Source organism: Gossypium hirsutum, chromosome D05 (assembly GCF_007990345.1).
Source record: "Gossypium hirsutum isolate 1008001.06 chromosome D05, Gossypium_hirsutum_v2.1, whole genome shotgun sequence".
In the NCBI taxonomy this organism is placed as follows: domain Eukaryota; kingdom Viridiplantae; phylum Streptophyta; class Magnoliopsida; order Malvales; family Malvaceae; genus Gossypium; species Gossypium hirsutum.
In genome coordinates, this window is record NC_053441.1 from 25,982,701 (window position 1) to 25,989,962 (window position 7,262).

A 7,262-nucleotide genomic window follows, 5' to 3' on the forward strand; every position below is an offset into this window, starting at 1 on the left:
ATTTAATTATTTTTATATTGTGTTAAAATTTACTTTTAATAATTAGTGATACCCAAAAGAATAAAATAATACCATCAATTGTTGAGTGTAACGGTGAGCAATATTGTACTCTCAATGAAAGTTGTAAATTCGAATATAGAAATGATATTGTTAATCTTAAATTTCAAACATATATCATAAGTGATATAATTGAAGGATAAAAAATTTAAATAAACACCGAAACTAGAAAACTAAACAAATAAATAATGAGAAAAAAATTGGAAGAAACTTCTCCTTAAAAAGAATATTCGGCTAATCACTTTCTTTTTAACATGGAACATATTTTAGCACCAAGAAAGGCCTAGTGAAAAGCATGAAATACTCGCAATTAATTATTAACGTATAATAAATACGCCTAAGGTCTTCGAAGCCTTAAGTCTTTTGAAAAATCATTTAGCTTCTATATATATACACGTATATATTTGCATTCAAATAAACTCTCTTATCATAAAATTTTAATTAATTAAAACCTTTAATCGTTGAAGTTAATAATCATTAATCAACCATCATAGAATAACGGCGATTATTTTTTTGGGTTGTTTTTGCTACGTGGCATGTTAGGATTCTGTCATATAGTTAAAAGTAGTATTTTATAATTAAAATTATTAAAAATAGAAAATTTTAAAAAAATAAATATTAAAATGCAAAAATTATAGAAATATTATAATGACAAAATTTTATATAAATTATAAAATACATTAAAAATTGAAAATTTATTAAAAATATATAAATTACAAAAAAAATGTATAATTTATGAAAAATTATAAAAAAATAAAAGAATTATGAAAAATATTTTATAATATAAAAAATAATTAAAACATTTAAAAAATAAAATTAACAAAATATTTATATAAAGCACAAGGATTATAAAAAAATTAAATATATATGAAAAAAAGTTATAAAAACTAGTTTATTAATGCACACTACCATATTAACACAAAAACCTCTATTAAAAATTATAAAATATTTATATGATCCTCAAAACTATCTATTGTGCTTATCCACCACGGATTTTTCCAAAGCTTGCATTCCCTTTGTCTATCTTTTAAGGACAGGAGAGTGTTTTAAGATATAAACTAAGATGGAGAATGGGTGGAGAAGACAAGTGATAACCTATGTTATATGTAAAGTTGTATGTTTTTTTGTTTTTTGTTTTTTGTTTTTTGTAATTTTATATTTTTAAATGATTTGTAATTATATTTTTGTAATTTCCTATATTTTATATTTTTTTACATTTTTTCTATATATTTTTTAATATTTTTAATAAATTTCTATATTTTTAAATTCTTTTCATACTTCGTAATTTTTTTTATTTTTTCATAATTTACATTATTTTTAAAACTTTATTATTTTTATAATTTTTACAATTTTTAATAATTCTAATAATTTTTTATTTTAATATTTTTTTCAACTTTTAAATAAATTTTATAATTTATATATTGTCATTTATAATTTTCTATATTTTGTGCACTTTTATATATTTTTTTAATTTTTATATTTTTTATGATTTCTATAATAATTTTAAATGATTTGTTGATCGTTTACTTTAATGATCAAATGGTTTAACTGATTGAACTTTTAACATTAAATGGCTCAATTGAAGGCAATATATATACTTAATTGATTTTCTTTTTAATGTTCGAGAGCTTTAATGGCCTTTTAGCCTAAAAATTTTAATTTGATTGATAAAATATGACAATAGTATAGGTGGATAATGGTTGAGATTTCTTATTGGCACTTCCATTGCCAGGGTCCAAATCTCGTTGATATAAGGTGGGTTTGGATGGGCGGTGCGTTTACATGCAGTTAGTGTAAAAACAACGGTGGCGGTGAGATTAGATACTGTAGTGATACTATAACGTAAGATAAAAGTAAGCTAAACGCATCACACCACACTGCATCTCATCGTCCATCCAAACTCACCTGTAATCTCCTCTTTCCCGATCATAACTTGATTAATACTAAAAAGAATTGATAAAAATATGAGATATGAGCCAAAATAGAAAAGCCTTTTTCCCTCTCTTCGCCTTTTTCCCTATTTTCTATCTCTAGCGTCCTTTTTGGTGCATGAGTGGCCCATCTATCCATCTGGTCGACACCATTCACCTCCCTCTATTGCTTAAGTTGCCTTCCCTCTTGCTCGATGTTGCCATCTCTTCCTCTATCACGAGTGGATCTCACATCTTTTGGTGGGCTTTGTTTGCTCATCGTCATTCTTCTTGAAGTCGGTTCACTTGCCGACCAAGTTGGGAGAGAACAACATTCCTATCAACATTTTTCCTCTCTAGTCTAAAGGGGTTTTTATTTTGCTTCCACGGGCCTTGTCATGAACTTGAGTGTGAGGGATATATTTGTAGTTGTTAGACACGATGCAAGCTTTTATCGAGTGTTTGTTTGTTCCTCAATCAAGGAATTCCACCGCTTGTGTGCGATTAAAAGTGTTCATGGCCAGGACTATGTGTAGGGATGTCAATTGGGCGGGGCGGGAGGGTACCCCCTCTACATCCATCCCCACTAAGAATTTTCATCCCCATCCCTGTCCCACGCGACCCTCAATACTAAAATCATCTCAGCCCTGCTACCCACGTGGGTCCCCAGACCCACCTAATCCCCGCTATACCCGCCTGCGACCCACCTAATCCTCGCTATACCCGCCCTGCGACCCATTTCATATAATATATTTATAAGTATCAGTTAAATAAATATAAACCAAATTTTTTTATGAAAAAAGTATGAAATACCTGTCATCCGGACTCCCACCACACATGTGACATTATTTCAACTGTCACCATTTAAAAAAAAAAGAGTTGTCGTGACCCTTTAATTGGTAAATAAAATATAACTTCAACACGAGTTTAAAAAATTCAAAAAAAAAGTCTTTACATAATATCCAAATACAAACAATGTCTCAAATATTTCATAAATGTCTTCAAATGCAACACAAGTGCAAAAATTAAATACTATTAAATTAATAAAATACTATTAAGATAAATATTAAATTAAATTTGTATAAATGTTTATTTTTTAAATATGCTTATTATATTATGCGGGGCGGGTGGGGATGAAGCAGATACAAGGTCATACCTACAACGGGTCTAATTTTTATCCCCATCCCCGTCCCATCACCCGCAAAACCTATACCCATCCTCACCCAATTGGGTGTGAAGTGGGGCGGGACCCTGAGAAACCTGCATCTCTGGCATCCCTAACTATGTGTAGTCTTAATAAGCTTCATGTTTGCCTAAGTTCGATCTGTCTCAAAATATGAACTATAAATTTTACCAGAACTCGTCAATAGTTATAAATGGTTAATCCAAAAGGTTTTAAATATTTTAAATTTTAATGTTATTTTTAAAATAATATTTAAGTATTTACTTTTCTTTATTAAAATTTTAAATATAGACAAATTAACATATTATCTAATATTTACGTTACAGAATTATATGTTATTATAAATGTAATTTGATGGGATGCAAAATACAAATATTTAAATAATATATTAGAAAAGGTTAAAGTACCTAGGAGGTCTCAGTGTTATAGGGACTGGATCAAACTAGTCTCTCTATTATTAAATAAATCATTTTGGCCTCTATTTTATTAAAAGGAATAAAATAAATTCAAATTGTAATAGAGTTGACATTTATTGTATAAAAATGTCTTGATTTTTTTTTCAATTGCAATTCAATTTTAAACAAACATTTTATTTGCAAAATAATAAAAAAATTAAAATTTTTTAAAATATTAACTCGGTTAAATAGTAAATGATATTTTTTAAAGCATAAAATGTTAACTCTATTCCAGTTTGACCTTATTTGGTTCATTTTAATAGTATAATAACTAAATTGATCCATTTAATAGTAGAAGGACTAATTGGATCAAGTCCATATAATAGAGGGACCTCATACATACATTCTTATTGTATAAAAATATCAAGCTTGAGCCTTGCAATGTTGGAGGTTGAGCTCAGCCAATATTTTAAACGAACTATTTTTTTTTGCCCAAGCCCATTTTTAGACTCAATCTTTTTGTCCGATCCCTTTAAAATTTTGATAGGCCTTTAGGCTTGGGCAAATAACCCTACCATTGTATAATTTAGCTGTGACCAACCTTTTCCTAATTCATTTTCTTTATGATGTTTATTTATATTATCTATTTGGTTTGTGCTTAGTTTTTTTATTAGGAAAAATTCGATCAATTGAAAGGGTGTGAGATATGAGTCTAAAATTTATGTGTAATCGCATGTTCGTTTGGATCATATATTCGGTGCCTTTGCCTTATATCTTGATTCTTCCCTTGCTCGTGTTTTTGGCTATATGATTTCGAACTTTGACTTTAATCTAACTCCATCTTGTTTCATTAGGATGGAACTAGCTTTTCATCATGATTATGCTTGCGGCAATCCTTAATCCCTCCCCTTCCTGTGAGATCCACCCGATTTGCTATTAGTGTTGCTGCTTTTAGCTTTGTTTTTAAGGGTTTGGGTTTTAGTTTGTTCAACCAATGATTTTTTTGTAGGGGGTGAACTTATGTACTCTTCGATTCAGAGTGAGACGTGTACTATTATCATTGATAAATTGTAATATCTACTTTGTAGGAAATTTTTTTAATAACATATTATGTGAACAAAAGTGAAGTTCTTGTTAAAAGATTAAGATAAAAATTTTAGGTTATTATACTAGATAAATGTTAAAACATTGTCATTGTATTTAAATAAACCTTTATACTTTTGTTATATCCAAATAAGCCCTTACACTTTAATTGATATTCAAATAAGCCCTTAATCTTTTACTTATATCCAATTAAGTTATTATGTAATATAATTTAAAAGTATTTAACATTTAATATTTTGCAAAACTTAGGTTTGTTTTTCTTTCTCACATTTTTGTTTGGTAAGTACCTTCATTTGATGCAAAACTCTAATTTTTAAATTAAAATTTAAATAATTACAAAATAATTGAAAATCATTTCAAATATGAAAAAAACTATCAAATATATTGAAGAAGAAAAATTAATAAAAGAGACATGCAAGCATAATTAACTGCAAACCAAATAAATGGTTAAGTGGTACTAAGATATAATTTTTTTGGCTTAACGATTAACGATAAAAGAAATCCTTAGCAATAAATAAAAAAGAAATCAATTGAGACTTAAAAAAAAGTGCATTCATTGACTCTTTAATGAAAAAAAAATCAATTAGGCCCTTTCATTAACAAAAGCTGTTAGTTGACCGGTTTAATAGTTAAAAGTGTTGACATAGTAACACCCAAAGATGTCATGTGGCATGATGCTGATGTGGCATGCCACATTAGTAAAAAGAAGTCAACTTTTTAATTTTTTTAAAAATTGAATATAAAAAATTAAAGTTAAAAATTTGAATTAATACTTTTTATGTTCAAATTTTTTATTAAAAATATTAATAAAAATTATTAAAATTTTTATATATCATGTAAAATTACTTGAATATATATAAAAATTACTTGTATAAAACTATTGATTTTTTCAACTTTTTAAAATTTTTAAATAATTATTAATATTTTTTTATAATTTTTAAACTTCTTTGGTTTTAAACTCATCCAAAATAAATTTGGACAAATAGTTGTTCAAATTCAAAGAACCTGGACAATCATAATATAAGTCGAGGTTCATTCTAGATGTAATTTTATTAATTGTTTTTATATTTTTTTAAAGAATTATTTTCTAAATATTTATTTTATTGAAAATTTTTGACATGTCATCTCCAAGTGTTGCCATGTCAGCGCCTTAAACCGATCAACTAACAGTCTGTTAATGAAATGACCTAGTTGATTATTTTTTTGGTCATTAAGAACTCAATAACGTGTTTTTTTTAAAGGCTCAATTGATTTTTTTCTTTTTATCAATGACAACCGATTACATTGTATACACATTTCGAATTATATATTATTTGTAAATTAAATTATATATTGCACTTAAATTATATATCTAACAATGATTTAATATTTGTATGGATAATTATTATAAACAGTCACTAGATTAAGGTTAAAATTGTGTTTTGATCACTCAATAATCAAAAAGTTCTATTATGGTCCCATGTTATTGAGTCATTCATCTGTTAATTTCTATTACCCTTAATAAAATGATGAGATGATATTAAAGACAAAACCTACCAAATAATACTAAAGTTAATTATTTTTAAGTGATTCTCTAAATCCTACTTGAATGAAAATGCATAGATAACGCAATTATTTTTAGTGCTAAATTTTAGTTTTAATTTGTATATAATTGTAATATTAATTAAGTGATAATTATTTTAAAATTATAAATATCATTTAATAGAGAACAAAGGTTTAGTCAAGTAACAATAATTGTAACACAGATAATGAAAAAATATTAATAAAATGAAAGATAATTAAAATTAGTTGATATTTTATATAAAAACACTATTTTGTTATTTATCATATTTATTTAAAAAAACATATAAGTAAAAATTGAATGCACAAATAAATTAATTTTGTTATTATCATATAATAATTAATTATATATGTAATATCTATTTATAAGGGGTTTTATTATTTTTAATTTACTCAATTATATTAGAAAATTAACAATTAAACTTACTTTTATCTTTAAAAATATTACTTTTAATTTTATCATATAATAAGTAATAATATATTAATAAATTATTATTCTAATATAATTTAATAATATAATGAATAATAAAAAATATTTTCACTTCTTCAAAAGTTTGTTTAAGCTTATGCTTTTATATATATAATATTATACTCCATTATAGATTATCAATACACAATTTGGAATAGATTAAGGTACTTAAAAGTATCTATAAAAGAATTACTTAAAAAAATTACTTAAGAGTGAAGCAAAGAAAAAAAGAAATTCACACTAATAAGTATAACTAACAAGAAAATTATACATTAATTTTGATTTAATATATAATTTTATATATGAATTTCGATTTTGTGTAATTTTATATACGAAAATTTGATTTTATCCAATTCTTACAAATTATTAACACAACTATTGATATAGCATCATATTATGTTTATATATTGCATGCACAAATAATTATATTTATCAAATATAAAAATAATTTGATAGGTTAATTTATTTAAATGTGTACAATTGAATCAAAATTTATGTATACATTTGAACCATAATTAAAGTTTCATGTATTATGGATCAATACCCATCGACGAGTAGAACATACCTTAGATCTAAGTTGATCC